This window comes from Anomaloglossus baeobatrachus, chromosome 7 (genome assembly GCF_048569485.1).
Source record: "Anomaloglossus baeobatrachus isolate aAnoBae1 chromosome 7, aAnoBae1.hap1, whole genome shotgun sequence".
Classification (NCBI taxonomy): domain Eukaryota; kingdom Metazoa; phylum Chordata; class Amphibia; order Anura; family Aromobatidae; genus Anomaloglossus; species Anomaloglossus baeobatrachus.
The window spans coordinates 291717678-291727841 of record NC_134359.1 but is presented as its reverse complement, the minus strand read 5'-3'; the positions used below and the strand labels follow the sequence as shown (position 1 = coordinate 291727841).

General features: G+C 45.7%; 1 protein-coding gene across 1 annotated transcript in view; it reads left to right on the top strand.

Moving 5' to 3' along the window:
- The first annotated feature begins 4614 nt into the window (after positions 1-4614).
- Positions 4615-10164, top strand: part of LOC142246427 (syntaxin-binding protein 4-like) — a 73524-nt gene continuing 67974 nt past the window's right edge. The window contains exon 1 of the mRNA XM_075319479.1: positions 4615-4689. The gene's annotated coding sequence lies outside the window, so the exon portion shown is untranslated. The remainder of the gene's footprint in view (positions 4690-10164) is intronic.

Here is a 10164-nt window from a genome sequence, read left to right as displayed (position 1 = left end):
TACCTAATCCTATCCTGTGTGATACTGTCTGCTGAGCTGTGTATCTAATCCTCTCCTGTGTGATACTGTCTGCTGAGCTGTGTATCTAATCCTCTCCTGTGTGATACTGTCTGCTGAGCTGTGTATCTAATCCTATCCTGTGTGATACTGTCTGCTGAGCTGTGTATCTAATCCTATCCTGTGTGATACTGTTTGCTGAGCTGTGTACCTAATCCTATCCTGTGTGATACTGTCTGCTGAGCTGTGTATCTAATCCTCTCCTGTGTGATACTGTCTGCTGAGCTGTGTATCTAATCCTATCCTGTGTGATACTGTCTGCTGAGCTGTGTATCTAATCCTCTCCTGTGTGATACTGTCTGCTGAGCTGTGTATCTAATCCTCTCCTGTGTGATACTGTCTGCTGAGCTGTGTACCTAATCCTATCCTGTGTGATACTGTCTGCTGAGCTGTGTATCTAATCCTCTCCTGTGTGATACTGTCTGCTGAGCTGTGTATCTAATCCTATCCTGTGTGATACTGTCTGCTGAGCTGTGTACCTAATCCTATCCTGTGTGATACTATCTGCTGAGCTGTGTATCTAATCTTCTCCTGTGTGATACTGTCTGCTGAGCTGTGTATCTAATCCTCTCCTGTGTGATACTGTCTGCTGAGCCGTGTATCTAATCCTCTCCTGTGTGATACTGTCTGCTGAGCTGTGTACCTAATCCTATCCTGTGTGATACTGTCTGCTGAGCTGTGTATCTAATCCTCTCCTGTGTGATACTGTCTGCTGAGCTGTGTATCTAATCCTATCCTGTGTGATACTGTCTGCTGAGCTGTGTATCTAATCCTATCCTGTGTGATACTGTCTGCTGAGCTGTGTACCTAATCCTATCCTGTGTGATACTGTCTGCTGAGCTGTGTATCTAATCCTCTCCTGTGTGATACTGTCTGCTGAGCTGTGTATCTAATCCTCTCCTGTGTGATACTGTCTGCTGAGCTGTGTATCTAATCCTATCCTGTGTGATACTGTCTGCTGAGCTGTGTATCTAATCCTATCCTGTGTGATACTGTCTGCTGAGCTGTGTACCTAATCCTGTCCTGTGTGATACTGTATGCTGAGCTGTGTATCTAATCCTCTCCTGTGTGATACTGTCTGCTGAGCTGTGTATCTAATCCTATCCTGTGTGATACTGTCTGCTGAGCTGTGTATCTAATCCTATCCTGTGTGATACTGTCTGCTGAGCTGTGTATCTAATCCTCTCCTGTGTGATACTGTCTGCTGAGCCGTTTATCTAATCCTCTCCTGTGTGATACTGTCTGCTGAGCTGTGTATCTAATCCTATCCTGTGTGATACTGTCTGCTGAGCTGTGTATCTAATCCTATCCTGTGTGATACTGTCTGCTGAGCTGTGTATCTAATCCTATCCTGTGTGATACTGACTGCTGAGCCGTTTATCTAATCCTCTCCTGTGTGATACTGTCTGCTGAGCTGTGTATCTAATCCTATCCTGTGTGATACTGTCTGCTGAGCTGTGTATCTAATCCTCTCCTGTGTGATACTGTCTGCTGAGCTGTGTATCTAATCCTATCCTGTGTGATACTGTCTGCTGAGCTGTGTATCTAATCCTATCCTGTGTGATACTGTCTGCTGAGCTGTGTATCTAATCCTCTCCTGTGTGATACTGTCTGCTGAGCTGTGTATCTAATCCTATCCTGTGTGATACTGTCTGCTGAGCTGTGTATCTAATCCTATCCTGTGTGATACTATCTGTTGAGCTGTGTATCTAATCCTCTCCTGTGTGATACTGTCTGCTGAGCTGTGTATCTAATCCTATCCTGTGTGATACTGTCTGCTGAGCTGTGTATCTAATCCTCTCCTGTGTGATACTGTCTGCTGAGCTGTGTATCTAATCCTATCCTGTGTGATACTGTCTGCTGAGCTGTGTATCTAATCCTATCCTGTGTGATACTGTCTGCTGAGCTGTGTATCTAATCCTCTCCTGTGTGATACTGTCTGCTGAGCTGTGTATCTAATCCTATCCTGTGTGATACTGTCTGCTGAGCTGTGTATCTAATCCTATCCTGTGTGATACTGTCTGTTGAGCTGTGTATCTAATCCTCTCCTGTGTGATACTGTCTGCTGAGCTGTGTATCTAATCCTATCCTGTGTGATACTGTCTGCTGAGCTGTGTATCTAATCCTCTCCTGTGTGATACAGTCTGCTGAGCTGTGTATCTAATCCTATCCTGTGTGATACTGTCTGCTGAGCTGTGTATCTAATCCTCTCCTGTGTGATACTGTCTGCTGAGCTGTGTATCTAATCCTCTCCCGTGTGATACTGTCTGCTGAGCCGTGTATCTAATCCTATCCCGTGTGATACTGTCTGCTGAGCTGTGTATCTAATCCCATCCTGTGTGATACTGTCTGCTGAGCTGTGTATCTAATCCTATCCTGTGTGATACTGTCTGCTGAGCTGTGTATCTAATCCTCTCCTGTGTGATACTGTCTGCTGAGCTGTGTATCTAATCCTATCCTGTGTGATACTGTCTGCTGAGCTGTGTATCTAATCCCATCCTGTGTGATACTGTCTGCTGACCTGTGTATCTAATCCCATCCTGTGTGATACTGTCTGCTCAGTTGTGTATCTAATCCTCTCCCGTGTGATACTGTCTGCTGAGCTGTGTATCTAATCCCATCCTGTGTGATACTGTCTGCTGAGCTGTGTATCTAATCCCATCCTGTGTGATACTGTCTGCTGAGCTGTGTATCTAATCCTCTCCCGTGTGATACTGTCTGCTGAGCTGTGTATCTAATCCCATCCTGTGTGATACTGTCTGCTGAGCTGTGTATCTAATCCTCTCCTGTGTGATACTGTGTGCTGAGCTGTGTATCTAATCCCATCCTGTGTGATACTGCCTGCTGAGCTGTGTATCTAATCTTCTCCTGTGTGATACTGTCTGCTGAGCTGTGTATCTAATCCTCTCCTGTGTGATACTGTGTGCTGAGCTGTGTATCTAATCCCATCCTGTGTGATACTGCCTGCTGAGCTGTGTATCTAATCCTCTCCTGTGTGATACTGTCTGCTGAGCCGTGTATCTAATCCTCTCCTGTGTGATACTGTCTGCTGAGCTGTGTATCTAATCCTCTCCTGTGTGATACTGTCTGCTGAGCTGTGTATCTAATCCCATCCTGTGTGATACTGTCTGCTGAGCTTTGTATCTAATCCTCTCCTGTGTGATACTGTCTGCTGAGCTGTGTATCTAATCCCATCCTGTGTGATACTGTCTGCTGAGCTGTGTATCTAATCCCATCCTGTGTGATACTGTCTGCTGAGCTGTGTATCTAATCCTCTCCTGTGTGATACTGTCTGCTGAGCTGTGTATCTAATCCCATCCCGTGTGATACTGTCTGCTGAGCTGTGTATCTAATCCCATCCTGTGTGATACTGTCTGCTGAGCTGTGTATCTAATCCTCTCCTGTGTGATACTGTCTGCTGAGCTGTGTATCTAATCCTCTCCTGTGTGATACTGTCTGCTGAGCTGTGTATCTAATCCCATCCTGTGTGATACTGTCTGCTGAGCTGTGTATCTAATCCCATCCTGTGTGATACTGTCTGCTGAGCTGTGTATCTAATCCTATCCTGTGTGATACTGTCTGCTGAGCTGTGTATCTAATCCTATCCTGTGTGATACTGTCTGCTGAGCTGTGTATCTAATCCTATCCTGTGTGATACTGTCTGCTGAGCTGTGTATCTAATCCCATCCTGTGTGATACTGTCTGCTGAGCTGTGTATCTAATCCCATCCTGTGTGATACTGTCTGCTGAGCTGTGTATCTAATCCTATCCTGTGTGATACTGTCTGCTGAGCTGTGTATCTAATCCTCTCCTGTGTGATACTGTCTGCTGAGCCGTGTATCTAATCCTATCCTGTGTGATACTGTCTGCTGAGCTGTGTATCTAATCCCATCCCGTGTGATACTGTCTGCTGAGCTGTGTATCTAATCCCATCCTGTGTGATACTGTCTGCTGAGCTGTGTATCTAATCCCATCCTGTGTGATACTGTCTGCTGAGCTGTGTACCTAATCCCATCCTGTGTGATACTGTCTGCTGAGCTGTGTATCTAATCCCATCCTGTGTGATACTGTCTGCTGAGCTGTGTATCTAATCCTATCCTGTGTGATACTGTCTGCTGAGCTGTGTATCTAATCCTATCCTGTGTGATACTGTCTGCTGAGCTTTGTATCTAATCCTATCCTGTGTGATACTGTCAGCTGAGCTGTGTATCCAATCCTCTCCTGTGTGATACTGTCTACTGAGCTGTGTATCTAATCCTATCCTGTGTGATACTGTCTGCTGAGCTGTGTATCTAATCCTATCCTGTGTGATACTGTCTGCTGAGCTGTGTATCTAATCCTATCCTGTGTGATACTGTCTGCTGAGCTGTGTATCCAATCCTCTCCTGTGTGATACTGTCTGCTGAGCTGTGTATCTAATCCCATGCTGTGTGATACTGCCTGACAATATATATATATAGCCCCTCATAGTGCCCAGTGGTGTTTGGAGGCGGTTGTGGCCCCTTCCTCTCGGGCCCCGGCTGTTCGGCTGCAGCGGTGTGGTGACGCTGAGGACCGCTCCCCGCCATGTGGCAGAACCGGTGACCGGGTCACAGCCTTTGGTCGCCAGGATTTGCCGGTCACATAATGAAGGTAAGCGGGCGATATTAACCCATCTCCCGCCGGAATAAGCCCATTAAACAAGGTCCGCAGATCGGCAAGGAGAAGAGGACACGACGCCAGCTGGTCCGGGGAGGGAGAAGGAGTCCGGAGGCAGCGGTGGGGTGGGGGGTGCGCAGATTAGGCCTGCCGCTGTGTGCCTGAAATCCCGGGCGATTAGCGCAGGCAGAGCTGAGATGATAGGGCATTAAGGAGGCACAGTGTGCACAGGCATGCGCTCGCGGCGGCGCTCGGATTGAGGCGTCCCGGAGCCTCCGGCAGGACACGCTGACATCCCGGGGTCCTGGATGAAATGTCCTATCTCAAACCTTCTGGGAAGCAGCTGGAGAGATTCGACGGCCTGTCCCTAATATACTGGTGAGTACAGTGCCCATGCGAGTGTACGGGAGCGCGTCCACATAGGAGGGATCCAGTCCTAAAGCTCTTAAAGGGGTAGGACCAAACCTTCTCTAGTCATGGCTCCGGCCACCACTGAGATCCTCACTTGACTTCACATGGACCTTCTGATCTAGGATAGGTGGGTGGTCCTGGATCCCCTCAGAGATGTCCTAATGCTGGAGTATCCCTTTAAGAAAAGGCTAAGACCTCACCTTTACTTCAGAGGAGTACGAGCCACATGAGGAACTTAGAGGATCCTCTTCTGCTGTCTGATTGGTGACTTGCCCCATGTTGTGTCTGCGATTACTGATTGTGCGGGTGTAAGGGGGTCCCACTATAATGAGGAGGGGTCCCGAGACAGGAAAAAGGGATGATGAATGGGACAATATCCTCTCGCTATGTCTGGCATCATTGTGCTATAAATATACTTATATGCTATTGTTCCCAGTTATCACTTTTTCCAATGTTCTTCACTGAGATGATTTATTGGACGCCCACATTCACCACATCCAGAGATATTTACCAATGCAATGAGTCTATTTTACTGGTTGACTCAATATGTACATATATTACTTACACTCCAGAGCTGCACTCACTATTCTGCTGGTGCAGTCACTGTGTACATACTTTACTGATCCTGAGTTACCTCTTGTATTATACTCCAGAGCTGCACTCACTATTCTGCTGGTGCAGTCACTGTGTACATACATTACATTACTGATCCTGAGTTACCTCCTGTATTATACTCCAGAGCTGCACTCACTATTCTGCTGGTGCAGTCACTGTGTACATTACATTACTGATCCTGAATTACCTCCTGTATTATACTCCAGAGCTGCACTCACTATTCTGCTGGTGCAGTCACTGTGTACATACTTTACTGATCCTGAGTTACCTCTTGTATTATACTCCAGAGCTGCACTCACTATTCTGCTGGTGCAGTCACTGTGTACATACATTACATTACTGATCCTGAGTTACTTCCTGTATTATACTCCAGAACTGCACTCACTATTCTGCTGGTGCAGTCACTGGGTACATACATTACATTACTGATCCTGAGTTACATCCTGTATTATATTCCAGAGCTGCACTCACTATTCTGCTGGTGCAGTCACTGTGTACATTACATTACTGATCCTGAATTACCTCCTGTATTATACCCCAGAGCTGCACTCACTATTCTGCTGGTGCAGTCACTGTGTACATACATTACATTACTGATCCTGAGTTACCTCCTGTATTATACTCCAGAGCTGCACTCACTATTCTGCTGGTGCAGTCACTGTGTACATACATTACTGATCCTGAGTTACCTCCTGTATTATACTCCAGAGCTGCACTCACTATTCTGCTGGTGGAGTCACTGTGTACATTACTGATCCTGAGTTACCTCCTGTATTATACTCCAGAGCTGCACTCACTATTCTGCTGGTGCAGTGACTGTACATACATTACATTACTGATCCTGAGTTACCTCCTGCATTATACTCCAGAGCTGCACTCACTATTCTGCTGGTACAGTCACTGTACATACATTACATTACTGATCCTGAGTTACCTCCTGTATTATACTCCAGAGCTGCACTCACTATTCTGCTGGTACAGTCACTGTACATACATTACATTACTGATCCTGAGTTACCTCCTGCATTATACTCCAGAGCTGCACTCACTATTCTGCTGGTGCAGTCACTGTGTACATACATTACATTACTGATCCTGAGTTACCTCCTGTATTATACTCCAGAGCTGCACTCACTATTCTGCTGGTGCACTCACTGTGTACATACATTACTGATCCTCAGTTACCCCCTGTATTATACTCCAGAGCTGCGCTCACTATTCTGCTGGTGCAGTCACTGTGTACACACATTACATTACTGATCCTGAGTTACCTCCTGTATTATATTCCAGAGCTGCACTCGCTATTCTGCTGGTGCAGTCACTGTGTACATACATTACATTACTGATCCTGAGTTACCTCCTGTATTATACTCCAGAGCTGCACTCACTATTCTGCTGGTGCAGTCACTGTGTACATACATTACTGATCCTGAGTTACCTCCTGTATTATACTCCAGAGCTGCACTCACTATTCTGCTGGTGCAGTCACTGTGTACATACATTACTGATCCTGAGTTACCTCCTGTATTATACTCCAGAGCTGCACTCACTATTCTGCTGGTGCAGTCACTGTGTACATACATTACTGATCCTGAGTTACCTCCTGTATTATCCTCCAGAGCTGCGCTCACTATTCTGCTGGTGCAGTCACTGTGTACATACATTACATTACTGATCCTGAGTTACCTCCTGTATTATACTCCAGAGCTGCACTCACTATTCTGCTGGTGGAGTCCCTGTGTACATACATTACATTACTGATCCTGAGTTACCTCCTGTATTATACTCCAGAGCTGCACTCACTATTCTGCTGGTGCAGTCACTGTGTACTTACATTACATTACTGATCCTGAGTTACCTCCTGTATTATATTCCAGAGCTGCACTCGCTATTCTGCTGGTGCAGTCACTGTGTACATACATTACATTACTGATCCTGAGTTACCTCCTGTATTATACTCCAGAGCTGCACTCACTATTCTGCTGGTGGAGTCACTGTGTACATTACTGATCCTGAGTTACCTCCTGTATTATACTCCAGAGCTGCACTCACTATTCTGCTGGTGCAGTCACTGTACATACATTACATTACTGATCCTGAGTTACCTCCTGTATTATACTCCAGAGCTGCACTCACTATTCTGCTGGTGCACTCACTGTGTACATACATTACTGATCCTCAGTTACCCCCTGTATTATACTCCAGAGCTGCGCTCACTATTCTGCTGGTGCAGTCACTGTGTACACACATTACATTACTGATCCTGAGTTACCTCCTGTATTATATTCCAGAGCTGCACTCGCTATTCTGCTGGTGCAGTCACTGTGTACATACATTACATTACTGATCCTGAGTTACCTCCTGTATTATACTCCAGAGCTGCACTCACTATTCTGCTGGTGCAGTCACTGTGTACATACATTACTGATCCTGAGTTACCTCCTGTATTATACTCCAGAGCTGCACTCACTATTCTGCTGGTGCAGTCACTGTGTACATACATTACTGATCCTGAGTTACCCCCTGTATTATACTCCAGAGCTGCACTCACTATTCTGCTGGTGCAGTCACTGTGTACATACATTACTGATCCTGAGTTACCTCCTGTATTATCCTCCAGAGCTGCGCTCACTATTCTGCTGGTGCAGTCACTGTGTACATACATTACATTACTGATCCTGAGTTACCTCCTGTATTATACTCCAGAGCTGCACTCACTATTCTGCTGGTGGAGTCCCTGTGTACATACATTACATTACTGATCCTGAGTTACCTCCTGTATTATACTCCAGAGCTGCACTCACTATTCTGCTGGTGCAGTCACTGTGTACTTACATTACATTACTGATCCTGAGTTACCTCCTGTATTATATTCCAGAGCTGCACTCGCTATTCTGCTGGTGCAGTCACTGTGTACATACATTACATTACTGATCCTGAGTTACCTCCTGTATTATACTCCAGAGCTGCACTCACTATTCTGCTGGTGCAGTCACTGTGTACTTACATTACATTACTGATCCTGAGTTACCTCCTGTATTATATTCCAGAGCTGCACTCGCTATTCTGCTGGTGCAGTCACTGTGTACATACATTACATTACTGATCCTGAGTTACCTCCTGTATTATACTCCAGAGCTGCACTCACTATTCTGCTGGTGCAGTCACTGTGTACATACATTACATTACTGATCCTGAGTTGCCTCCTGTATTATACTCCAGAGCTGCACTCACTATTCTGCTGGTGCAGTCACTGTGTACATACATTACATTACTGATCCTGAGTTACCTCCTGTATTATACTCCAGAGCTGCACTCACTATTCTGCTGGTGCAGTCACTGTGTACATACATTACTGATCCTGAGTTACCTCCTGTATTATACTCCAGAGCTGCACTCACTATTCTGCTGGTGCAGTCACTGTGTACATACATTACATTACTGATCCTGAGTTACCTCCTGTATTATACTCCAGAGCTGCACTCACTATTCTGCTGGTGCAGTCACAGTGTACATACATTACATTACTGATCCTGAGTTACCTCCTGTATTATCCTCCAGAGCTGCACTCACTATTCTGCTGGTGCAGTCACTGTCTACATACATTACATTACTGATCCTGAGTTACCTCCTGTATTATACTCCAGAGCTGCACTCACTATTCTGCTGGTGCAGTCACTGTCTACATACATTACATTACTGATCCTGAGTTACCTCCTGTATTATACTCCAGAGCTGCACTCACTATTCTGCTGGTGCAGTCACAGTGTACATACATTACATTACTGATCCTGAGTTACCTCCTGTATTATCCTCCAGAGCTGCACTCACTATTCTGCTGGTGCAGTCACTGTGTACATACATTACATTACTGATCCTGAGTTACCTCCTGTATTATACTCCAGAGCTGCACTCACTATTCTGCTGGTGCAGTCACTGTCTACATACATTACATTACTGATCCTGAGTTACCTCCTGTATTATACTCCAGAGCTGCACTCACTATTCTGCTGGTGCAGTCACTGTGTACATACAGTGCCTTGTGAAATATAAGAGAGTGACTGAGCTCACCATCATGTTGTCATTCCAGGAAGGAAAATCCGGACGGTGCTTGTGGGTTAAGAAGGCTGTAGTCAAACAAGGCAGATCCCGGCACAAAGAACGTCCATAGAAACATGAAATAAAGTTAACATTTCATTTTATTACAATAATGGTTAAAAAAGGGGGAAGAAGGAATAAAACATGGCTCCTCCGATCTACGCGTTTCAGAGGAAGGAGCAGCAGCTCTGACCTTTTGACCTCTACAGGGTTAAACAAAAGGTCAGAGCTGCCGCCCCTTCATTGATCAGCTTCTGCCATCTTGCTTGTTGTGCATGCATAATTAACTATCGTCGTCATGTTCCCTGTTGTATCTGCTATTTCATTCGTGTTCCCTCTTACCTC